The sequence below is a fragment of the Chiroxiphia lanceolata genome, chromosome 24, assembly GCF_009829145.1.
Source record: "Chiroxiphia lanceolata isolate bChiLan1 chromosome 24, bChiLan1.pri, whole genome shotgun sequence".
Lineage (NCBI taxonomy): Eukaryota > Metazoa > Chordata > Aves > Passeriformes > Pipridae > Chiroxiphia > Chiroxiphia lanceolata.
The window spans coordinates 363,367-375,918 of NC_045660.1; the positions used below are offsets into that span (position 1 = coordinate 363,367).

A 12,552-nucleotide genomic window follows, 5' to 3' on the forward strand; every position below is an offset into this window, starting at 1 on the left:
TGCCAAGGGGAGAAGGGACTAGTTGTGTTTTGGTTAACATCCATCAGTTTCTTCTGACATCCCCAGCTCTTATTCTGAAAGAGGTAAATAGGATATTTGAGCCCTCCAATCTACATGGGATAATCCTGAACACACTTCTTAGGCATCTTATGTGCAATTTGAGCTGTCCTGTTCTGTTCAGTCACTTCTCTGACACAAGTTATTCCATAATTTCTGTTATCTTTGCTGCTCCTCCCTGTCAGTTTACCTTCTTCAGGGGTGCTGTAGGCTACATCACTATACAGACAGGCCAGGGATTTAAAGATGTGCAAACACGTCTTGTATTCTTTTTAATCACTTTTCCAGTAGTTTCTAGCATTTGACTCCAACTTAGAGCCTCTGCAGTCTGGGCAAAATCACGATCACTTTTTTTACACTGATGGCTTCTCACTTCCAATAGCTCTCTCAGCCTTGCTGAGTAGCCAAGAAGGTATAAGACTCCACTATCTTCAAACAGGCTTCACACCTTCTGCAAGTATTGTACCCTTTGGTTTGTTCTTTTATTACATTTTTAACAGGACTTCTTATTTTTACTTGTCATCAAACACTACTGCAGATTATTTTGTCAATTTAGTGTCCCTGCACAATATCATATTAAATACAGGTGAATCAAACGCTGTGCTCAACCAGGCCATGTCAAAAGTCACTTCTCTCGTGCATTACCTGTTCTCTGCTCATCGTGTGTGGTGTCCCTAAAGTCGGTTTCAGCATCACATCCAATCCCTGCTGAGAAATTGAAATCTCCTCTGCAACCTCCTTTCCTGCTTTCAGCCTTTCCAACGTCCCTCTGTGTCCTGAGCCAGCTCCCACTGTTCTGTTAGCTTTTAGGCCTGTAACTTCATTCCAGAAGGGCCTTGTGTTATTTGTTGAGCTACTTATTTTACTAATGTTTCCTCAGTACATGGCACCACATGACATTGACACTGGAGGTGTGTTACATTCTGTGCATCCCAGCATCAGAGTGACTTCCTCGCACCAGGTGGCTGATGCAATGTGCTTTTTAGTGTCCTCATTTAAAACTAGGCTTTCAGCCCTTTTCTTCTGGCGTCTGTAAGGAAGAATGAGGCACTTTGGAGGCTACTGGGCCTTAAATGTGAAGCATCACAGCTCCTGGAACTTGGGATTCTGCTACCCAAGGGCCTCCCAGCACTCTACTGGCCATCACGGAGGCACCTGCTCCTAAATCAAATATGCTTTTTAAATCCCAGCAGCTGACTTTGAACTACAGCCGTGTAAGCTTGTCCTCACACTTGGCTCTGCCCAAAGCAGGAATGGACACGAGTGCCATGCGAGGGGCATGGGCTGAGTCAGCCCCGTGGCCACGTGTGTGCTGGTGGCCCAGCAGCATCACGTGTCAGAGGGCTCTGGAGGGCTGCGTGTGTGATATTTGCACACCCCATCCTGGACCTTCCTTGTGTTCTGATTCTCCTCGTATATCAACCTGGATCCAAGTGCAGCTTCCAAGTGAGTTTGTCTCCTCTCCCATACAGAAGCCTCTTCCTCTGGATGCAGCAGAATCCTGTGCTATCTGATGCCTCACTTGGGGACACCTCTCAGCCCAGTCCAGGAACTGCTGGAAGGTGTCCACAGTGGCAGCTTGGTCATTGTCCTCCCATCACATCCCTGAATGTACCAGAGCCAGGATTTCCCCAATCCTTGTTGGAATTCCCAGGCAGCAGAGCACTCCAGACTCAACTATACCTGACCCACTGGGAGACAGCCCACGGGAAGAGATCTCTACAGCTCGTAAGAGACAGACTCTTGCTCAAAGCAGAAAGCCAGTCCAGAGTCCTGAAGCCCACGGTCAGAACAATGACTGAGAACAAGCAATGAGCTGGCCTGGAGGGGACTAGCAGAGGTGATGGGAACACCCGAGTAGTCCAAGACAGTGACAGCAAAGGTCTCCTTTGCCTAAGTGCACCTGGCACTTGCTTCTCGAGGCCCACAGCAGCTACAGAACCAGCAATGGTTTCTTCATGTTTCATCTGCAGCTGATCCTGCCAATTCTTGCTTTGCACATCAATTCCCTTTTCTGTAGCTTGCCAGCTGTCATCTCAGGAGTAGCACATGGCAGGGCATGGCTCCATGGGACTGGCTTCCTCAGCCTTCCTGTGCAATTCAGGCACCCCCTTGGCCATGGTCCCAGTTTGGTCCCACTGCAGATACTGCTCAGGCAGAGCCTTCCTGATGCTGTTGCTGATTTAACATCGACCACCCAAACCTTTGTGTGAGCTCCTCAAAAGGCTCACAAGAGTCTATGTAAACATTAGATCAGGCAGATAGGCCTGTACAAAGATGGCTCTAGCAGGAGCCTCATGGGCAAATGCATTTTATAATAGTTTTCAGAAGTGCCTCTTTGGAAGGTGTCACATCCCAGACCCAGAATGGTGTAAAATCTTCCCATGAAGGGACCGTCCTTTCCTCTCACTCAACACATTTGCATTTGTCCCACTTCTATTTCTGTAGTCCTCAAAATCATCAAATTCCTCCTCTCTGATATGCAGTCTCCTCTGTACCACCCTCCCCAGGACGCTACACCACAGCATTTGATCAGAATACGTCAGGACTACACAGAAAATATTTTAAGAGCTTACTCTGCGTCAGGAACTCCCCCAAACTCATGTTCTGATTTCACTTCACCCCAAATCACCTTGGACAGAGCCAGGAGAAGAGACAAAATATGAACATGAGAAAATACCTGTGTTTTATTTTATGTCTTCTCTGTACAATTAAAACAAACAAAGAAACAAAGGAAAAATTATACTAAAAAGCAAAACCCTGCCTCTGATAAGCACTGACCAGCTGGTGCTGCCTGCAGCTGGCACAGACCAGCTGACTGCACCCAGGCTGTGTTCTGCCTCACCCCCGGTCTGTATTTACCATGACACTTCAGAAACCTGTAACTGAGAGCAAAAAGCTGCAGCCAGGTGACCCTTGCTGTGCTGAACTCCACAACTCTGGAGCAGAGGAACAGGTGGGACAATGACTGCCACAAGCCGGGAGGACCCAGGGGCTCTTGCAGGAAGTGTCAAGAACCCTGAAAGCCACCAAGAGCACGATGGCTAGTTGTGTCCTGTCCCCTGCCTCCAGGGCAGAAATAAGACAGGGCTGATGTCTTCCCCAGGACAGCCTCTAGTCAACGGCTTAGTAGCACAAGGGCAGTCCTGGGTCACTTCCTGCAGCTCCTCACAGCAGCCACCATCCGTGGTGCCACGATGCCTCACCCTGCAGGCCACAGACACTTTTCTGCATGTCCACCGTAGAGAGTTTGCAAAGTCATTCACCTCACTAGGGGCAATCACTGAAGATTTTTAACCAGCCAAGACGAGTGGATTTCTGTAGCCCCACTGTCTTGGATGAATGATGTTTGTTATATTTGGGCACCATCTACAGTGTGCAATGGCTGCAACAGTCCTGCGCAGTTCTTACCGGGATAACGAGCACGGGCTGCAAGTCCAGCCTGCTCTATTCCTCCCCTCCTCACAGAAGTGTTTGGTGGGAAGTGCCTGGGCAAGCAGCACCAACCCCAGCTGCTGCCGACTGAGCGCTGCCAGGACATGTTGCCATTGCACACCAAACCTCCCAAAGCAGGAGTGTGGCTTCCTCCAAACCTGTAACCAAAGGAACTAGGGCAGCACAGATGATGAGCTCCTCTGCCCTTGACAGCCAGGAGACTAGGAGCAGAGGTCTTCCATTCATATGCCAGGTAGATGCCAAGGCCACATTTCAATGAAAACAGCACCTCCGAGCAAACAGAGATCCTGCATTAACCTCTTCTATTCAGAGGTTTCCCAATGTGCCAAACAGTCAGATCCCATGTGAAAAACCTCCCAACTTGGTTCTCTTCAGCAGCTCTCAGCCCAGTTGAAGGACACGAAGTCATGTCCTGCCTCCAGCCATGCACTGGAGTTGTGAGCTAGGTCACAGCATCTCCATTGCACATATATCCCTGGAAACAGCATCCTCACTGCACGTGTTATAGCCAGCAATTCCCTCCTGCCAGGATGCTGCTGCTCAGGAGGCACCCACAGTCCCAAAGGCATTCCTGTAGCCGTGAGCCCTCACGCAGCCACATCTGTGCATAGGGATACACCTCCCTTTGGGTTACCCAAAGGAAGAGAGAAGAGGAAAAAGGGAAGAGACTCCTCTGAACGCCTGCATTTTGGAACAGCTGCCCCCAGCGTGACCTCTGGAGGGAGGTTGGCCATTGGGGAAGAGGTCTAGCAGGGTATTCACAGGCTGTATTTGGACCAGCAACTGCAGGGATACCCATGCTAGGAGGTGACAGTTGGATCTTGTTTATCCTGAGGGAACGCAGTATGTCCCCGTACTTCTACAAATTCTAGGACACCCAGACCATACGGGCCCATTGAGTAAAAGAAAACTACATCACATTTGAAAGGGAAGAGCATTTGGAGAGGGGGTCCTTGCCTACAGGGCCTGGCTTAGCCAGTTCTCCAGGCACAGTCACCACTTGGGCTTTGCCTGGAACAGGAATCTTTCTGAGTTTAGCACATCCATATCAGATCTAAATATGAATATTTATCTCTGTCTAGACAGATCCCACAGCAGCCACTCTGTCCTGCTGCAGCCAGGGGCTGTACTTTCCACACACCAGGAAAACGCTTATTTTTGCTAATAAAGAGGAAAACCAGAGCATTGGCCCCAACACAGGTTTACCCTGAGGCTGGAGTGGGTCTGACCAGTGCTGTTCTCAAGGGAGCCCAGCCAGAGCCCTGGATGAGGCACTGGGGAGCAGCCCCACAGCATCCCACCCGCTGCAGCACCAGGCACAGGCACACAGGATGCGTGAAATCATTCCCATGTTGCACAGGGAAGATGAGGGCAATTGCATATGTAAATCATGAATCCCCCAAAAATTGTGATGCGTTTCAGGGGCCTTAGGATCTCTAATCTGATGGGAGACGCTCACTGCCCTGCAGGAGACAGCTCCAGTTTGCACACTGGGGTGCAAAGAGCCAAGGAACTCTCAGACTGGAGGTTCCCAATGCAAAAGGCAGGTAGAGCCACAGGGTTCCAGCCGAGGCAGCCAGGGCACAGAAAGTACCAGATTTCACAGAATTTCAGTGTGAAGACCTTCGCCCTTGAAAGCTTTGATGTAGGAGGGAGATGGGTGGCAGAACTCAAGATGTGGGAGGCAATGACAGCAGCTGTGGCAGACAGATAATAAGACAGATCATCCCAGCAGACAATATTCAGGTAGAGGAGCTGTCATGTGGATGTGCGTGGTTTCATGGAGGAGATGATGGGAGTTCACTGAAGTTCAGGATCAAGTGTGCTCTGATTTCCAACCAGGGACTGACAGACAATCATGCACACACCCCCAGCCACCTCTCTGCACCTACAGTTATTTTGCTGCCAGCTTTCGGATTTTACCAATGATCAGTTTCCAGTTAATTGTGGAGGTTACTCCAACAACAAACTTTGTATTGGGGTGCAATAAAGAACAATGGAACTGTCTGTTGTGGAGTAAACTTAGAAACATAGAATATTCCTCAGTTGGAAGGGACCCACAAGGATCATCGAGCCTAGCTCTTGGCCCTGCACAGGACAGCTCTAAAGCTTGAAGCTTGACCTCCAACATGAAGCTATTTAGGAATTACAGGAAGGATGATACACCTCAAGCAGGCCCACAGGAGGACAGGTACTTCGCACTGCGGTTGGGCTACGTGCACCTCCACAACACTAAAATTCAACTCAATGCAAAGAAATGGCTTATATCCAGTTTAACTGCTTTATGATGGATAAGGAAGACTAGAAGGTCATTCTCGATAACTCTAACCTCTTTAGCCCCTTGAGGCCCACTGCCCAGCAGCACCTGTACCAAGATGCCAAAGAACCACCACAACACAGGTCCTACACCGATCTCTCTCTCCACTGTTCCCTTTGTCTCTCAGGAAGCATCACGAAGGGCCAACCCCACGTGGCTGCAGTTTCCAAAAGCACAAAACATAAGTCAGCACAGGTGGTGCTTCTGTCTGGACTGAACCACCTGAACTGCCACCTGAGGACAGACAGGCACCCTGGAAATATCCTGCCCCCACTCTTGGCTCTTTGCTGCAGCTGCACGGAAGTACAACACTGAATGTCTGCAGTCCCCGGGGCCATGTGTGAGGGCGCTCTGCCGAGGCAACTACCCAACGTTTCACCTTCAGTCCCCATCCCTGCACATCAGCCCAAAGGCAGTAGGATGGAGCCAGCTGTGTCCTGCAGCTGGGTCCAGCACTGTGGTACTGCTCCGGAGGCAGAGCCCAACAGTTCCTGCATGGCTGGCTGCTCCAGGGGGACACTTCGAAACTCCTACTTTGAAAAGTCTTGTAATGTGTATTAATTAATTAATCTCTTTTTTCACAGTTCAAAGCTCCCTCCCTACAATCTTTCCTCAGTCCCAGCAAGGCATCTTATCAAGGCTGTGCCTTGCTGGGCAGAGAAAGCATCCAGCCCTGCACCACACCCAAGCAGTGCCCAGCAACACCCAGCTCCAGCACCTCTTTTCCAGGTAAGGGAAGTGTGGGAGGGGTGCAGGCTGTGTGCTAGGGCAGGGCAATACCCTGGAAAGCAGATGTGCTCCCAGTTCTCACCCTGCATCACAGTGTGTGGCCCCAGGCTGCCACATGCCTGACTTTGCTGCTTTATGCATTTACTTTTAAAAATGCACAACACACTCCAAAGCTCCAAAAGCCTTCCTCATGCCATGAGAGCCCTGGAGGCCCTTGCACCACACCAAAGAATCACAGAATGGTTTGGGTTGGAAGGGACCTTAAAGATTATCCAGTTTCACCCCCTGCCATGGCAGGGGCACCTTCACTAGCCCAGGTTGCTCCAAGCCCCATCCAACTGGGCCTTGGACACTTCCAGGGATGGGGCAGCCACAGCTTCTCTGTGGCAACCTGTGCCGGGGCCTCCCCCCCCTCACAGGGAAGAACTTCTTCCCAATATCCCATCTAACCCTGCCCTCTGGCAGTGGGAAGCCGTCCCCCTTGTCACTAGTCCCTCTCCAGCTCTTCTGGAGCCCCTTTAGGACCTGGCAGGGGCTCTCAGGTCTCCTTGGAGCTTCTCTTCTTCTCCAGGTAAACCCCCCACAGCTCTCTCAGCCTAGCTCCAGAGCAGAGGGGCTCCAGCCCTCAGGGCATCTCTGCGGCCTCCTATGGACTCCTTCCAATCAGCATCACGCTCTCCTTGTGCTGGGGACATCAGAGCTGGATACAACTCTACACACAAGATAATTTTCCAGTTCACAGGCCCCCTTTACAAAAAGTCAGAATTCACACAATTGCACATAAACAATACAACAAGTTTATTCAAGTCCAGTGGATTTGCAGGGCAGGGGATGGCTCCTCATCTGCAGCTGAAGATTACCTCACGGCCAGTCCTAGTTGAAGTGCACTCCCCTTTTCCCCATGAAAGCACTCTGCTGGTATTCACAGGATGCTAAACCCCAAACTTAAAACTTTTGCTTTAACAGGAGACATTCTGAATTTTGATTGAATGCAACATCACACCATCCTGTTCCCAGGGAGCAAGCTGCCTGCCAGCAGATCACAACAGTGAGGAGCTGGAAGCTGCACTCAGGGACTGCACACACAGCACTGACACTGCAATGTGTTAGATCGAGGCGTTCAAGAAGGTTTTGTTTGTTGAGGAGGGTTAGAGCTGAGTCCAAACCTTAGAACTTTTGGATTTTGTTTAAATGCCAAGTATGTTTGTTAAACTCTAATCCTGTTTTCTTGGCCAAGACTCCAAAATAATCTCCTGCCAACTTCTGAACTTACACTTCTGTAGTAGCTATTGTTAGGAAACTGTCCATTCCTGCTGTTCAGCAAGACTAGTATACATGTAAATGCCACATGTAAAAAGGATTAAGCATGGGAAAAAAAGAGTGTCTTTTGGGGGGATTCTGGTAATGTCTGCCCAGCTGAACTAAAAAACAGTGTCCAGTTTGAACTCCAGGGACATGCCAGAACACTGCTATAGAAGAAAGGGATTTTGAAGTAAATACATACATGCACACACGCACAGATTTTCACCTCCTGAAAACAGATCTGTGCAGGCACACAGGCCACCTTCCCTCCTCCCTGGAAACAACCGAAGGGAGGAATATTGCAAACACAGGGACAGTGCTGCACATTAAAGACCACTGGGTGCATTCTGCTCTTTTTCTCAGTCCTCCTTTGAAACAAAAACTAACAACCAGGATTGAAGCCAAACCCTTGGTATTCATGTAAGCGCAAGGTAGCTGAACTTCATATAGGCTGAAGTGGGACAGGACCCAAAATCACAACTCTCCCATTTGTATCACCATCATTTTTCAAACAAACATTCGGAATTAATTTTTTCTTCATGAGAAGCTTCTTCCATTTTGCTTACACTGGTTTTCTGTCTGATCTGAAGCATCAGGACATTCCAAGAAAATACTCAGAGAAGCTACCAGCAAAGGTCTTGCATGGATCTGGCAGCTTCAAATAAAGTTTCTACTCAAAGGAAGCAATTACAAGTTTCTCTTCGCCTCTCTTCCTACCTGATCCAAAGAACACATCACAAGGATGTAACTAAAACACGGGAACACTCATACCCTTGGAAATCAGCCACAAAGCAAAGACTTCTAAAGATGTTTATTAGGAAAAGTGACATACAAGAGGACCCAACAGATTGTTACAAGGCACGTGCAGTTTCTGGTACAATGCAGAGAACTAGAAAAGACTTCAAATACAGGTAACACACCCACCTGAAGTGCTACTGTGGGCACGTCCACTGCTCAAGTCCCTTGCCACAACAGGCAGGTGCCAGGGCTCTTCAGGTAGCCAGCCAATTCCTGGGATGTTCACATTCCTGCAGAAGTACACATAGTACACTGAACTTCACTGAGTGGTTAAAACAAAATTCATATCCAGGATTGTCTACATCATTCTCCAAGTTGGGGCATTAAGATATTTCATTCAAGGTATTTTAGGTTTCATGCCCTTGTAGTACATTTTTCCCCCAGGGATAATAAAACCTTGCTGTCTACACAGGTTCTGCTAGCAAAGCATATCTGAGACTGTTTGCTTGGTTACCTAAGGAAGAAACCCAGAATTAATTACCCCGTTCCAAAACAAGGTGACCCACGTGCATTCACAGGCAAGTCCTTTATAAGCCAAACCAGAGAATCAAGATATATAGTAGCTAATGTTTTACTGGGCTCAGAACAAACACAACCTAAACTTGACCTCTCACCCAGGAATTCTTGTCTTTAGAGCACAGCTAAGAGCAACCAGCCATCCCCCATCACAGAGAGGAGAGCATGAGCTCCAGCAGGAGAGCACAAAACTCACCGCAGAGAAAAATGAGCATGACCGGCCTCATGGTTTCTAGCAACAAGTGCTACACTAACAGGAATTCTCAATCAAGAAAATGAACAGGAAAAAATATCTCACTGCAACAGACTGGTTGACTTTGCATCTGTCTACATCTTGAAGGATAAATAAATACTTCAGGAACAGTTAAAAATCTACTTCTCAAATTGTTTTTGTAATGGTTTCAGCAGCTGTCTGATCAATTTGACAGCTGTCCATAAAACTTTAAGGATGTGTATCATAAAAAAAACCCAGGAAAAGATTAACTATCCAGAGCTTGTCCGTCAACTCTTCCTCCCCTGGCCCCCACCTGTAAACTTACCTTCTCTGTTGCAACACAGCTCTGGATATGCTATAAATAAAGACAAACATTTCAATCAACACTAAAATTAATAAATAGAGAAAACCACAGTTAAGACACGCAAGCGCCTAAGCCTTCCCCAGGTATGTCAGACCACCAGGACCAGACAGGAGTACCTGCCATCAGAGTGCACACTGCAAGTCCATGCTTTAGTGCCCATCGCAGTGTCTATCCTTCATCATCTAAAAACAGACCAGAAATAACAGCATTTCAAACAGGAGAAAGTTATTACAACAGAGTACAGGCCCTCCAATCCTACCCCATGGAAAAGGGGGAGCTGGCATTCAGTAGACACAAAAGCAGCAAAAGTGAACAAAACAGAATTTACAATCTCAGAAAAGGCTCTTCATTAATGTGGTGATTAATTTGAGATTGCTAGTTCGTAATATTAACATGTAAATATTAATATAGTCCTGCAGTGAGTCTGAGCAGGTGTTAAACTGTCCTTCTGCCTCTGTAAAGCCAAAGATAAGTGAAATAAAGTCACCTATTTCACATGTCACCAAATATCCTGAATTACTGAGGCAGACTTGGAAAGATCCTCATAGTTTTTTTCAAAATAAGCTATGAGTCTTTGCATCTGTATAGTTATCTATAAAAACACAGGACGGAATCTGGAAACAAGAATGCAGGTGATGCTCACCTGAGCTGTTGCTTCAGTTCACTAAAAGAAATGTGATGTACTGCCAGAGCTGATTTCAGCTGTTTCTACACCTCAGTCTTTTAATACCAGTTTGGAGGGTTGGTCCGTGCTAAGTAATAAATATCCAAGTTTCTTGACTTTAGCAGCAAATCTTTCTTCTTTTTAACTCTGTTCCTCCTGCCATGTGTTGGATGCTTCTCTTGAGAATGCAGAATAAAAAGAAATCCCAGCTACTCTGGAACAGATCATTAATTTTTCCAAACTGCCCATTAAGGAGAGAGAAACTGTTCAAAGACGGATCAACCTGAACATTCTGCAGATGAAATAAAACACAACAGTCACTTAGGCGTTTCATAATGTTGTGGAGCAGTGACATTAACTGGCATTTACTCACACTTTTTTTAAGACAAATCCACTAGGAACAGGCAAGGATTTAAATTCCTAAATGACTGATGTACTCACATGAATGACAAACAGGCAGGCTGCAAGATTTTGTGTTGCCTACGCAAGTATAAGTGATGATACCTGTCAAGATGTCACCAACAAGGTGCCATTGCAGGAGGCAGTGTTCTCCCTGAGAGCATCTTTTAAGACTAATGGCCAAAAGCCATGAATACAAAACCCCACCAATTTCAGAGAATCTACAGATTTTAAGATTCAAGAGCAGTGATCACAACATCCTATTTCCCTAAAATAGGAATGAAACCAAAGAAATCTTCATTTCCTGAACCCTAAAGAGATCAAGAGACATAAGCTAAGCCAGGCTCATGATCCAGCACAGGCCAGAGACCAAAGAACCCAGAAGAAAATCACTTGCCTCAAATGGATGTGACCAACTGTTCCAAGAAGCAGTAATGGTTGATGGGATCCTCCTGTCAGTGTGCAGATCTAAATCTCTAAAACTCACTCAAACCAAGCTGACCTCTGGATCCAAAACTCTTGGGCCACAAGAAGTAACATTTCTATTAGAAAGGACTCAGGCAATAGAGCAAACCCTCGAAGCCAGAAAAGGCTTGATCTCATCCTTTCTGCTACCGCTGGTACTGCTCTAGAAGCTGGAAACTCTTCCAAGCTGGCTCTCAGCAGTGCTAGGAAGGCAGCACTACACAGACGGAAGATCTCAACAGAACAGGAAGGTATTCAGAGTCAATGAAGCAGCATCACCTCAAACAGCAACACCTCAAATGTCACCTACTACTGCCCCACCACAGATATTACCCAAGACTCTGAGTGATGTCAGGAGGTTCTATTCATGGACAAAACCCACCTAAGTGAACAAATGGAACAAAAATATTTTAATTATAAACATAAGGGGGGGTAGGAGGCTGGAAGACCAAGTTCTGAGGAGTCATCATGAAAATGGGAAAAGATCCTAGCCCAAAGGGGAAAGGGTCACACACGAAGTAGAAGTACCAAGAGACAAACACAGATCTCTGTGGCAAAACATATATAAGCTGAAAAGCTGCAGGAAAAACTACACTTTTTGTTGGGTTTTGGCAAGACCAGAAACCTCCCTGCCACCAGGCTCTTGAGAGAAACTAGAAAAGACACAGGTGTATGAGGCCTGACACCTTGTGACCAAAGCAGGAGAGGCTGCAGGCACAGGTCAAGGACAAGATGAGTATGACTGTGCTGCTTTCAAAGTGACAGCCACTCTGCAAACAGCTGCGACACTTCATGAACATCCTGACCTAACACTGCTCTATCAGTCCTGAGATGTGACAATCCAGCACTGTCACCTCAACTCAGGAGGCTCAATGGTTCCACACAGGCTCCTCAGGGGCCCCATCCCAGCTCCCCACCATGTCCACAGTAACAGCTTTAGTGAGAAAATTCCATCTTCTCATAAACTTGTATGTTGTGGGTGCTGGGGGCTTTTGGGGGCGGTTGTTGTTAAGGACATGTTAATACATCCCATCTGTAATACTGGCAAAGCATCAGAAAAAAACAAGCTAGAAAAGCAAAACTTTGACCATTGCCAGATGCATTAAGGCTAGCAAGGAAAAGGTGTACCAGTGCCTTACCTCTCTCCAGCTCCCAAGGGCTGCCCTCCTTCAGCCAGGAGATGCAGTGCTGTGCTGCTCTTCACCAGGCATCAATGAACAAAACACCACAACTGTTCAATTCTTCTCCCAACCCAAATCACAAGCAAAAAA

General features: G+C 47.3%; 1 long non-coding RNA gene across 1 annotated transcript; it reads right to left on the minus strand.

The window, feature by feature from the left end:
- Positions 1 to 8,657: 8,657 nt before the first annotated feature.
- Positions 8,658 to 12,314, minus strand: LOC116797869. Its single transcript, XR_004360769.1, has 2 exons — positions 10,397 to 12,314; positions 8,658 to 9,935 (listed from the first exon to the last, which is right to left on the minus strand). It is a non-coding gene; the product is annotated as an uncharacterized LOC116797869 (long non-coding RNA).
- Between the last annotated feature and the right edge of the window lie 238 nt (positions 12,315 to 12,552).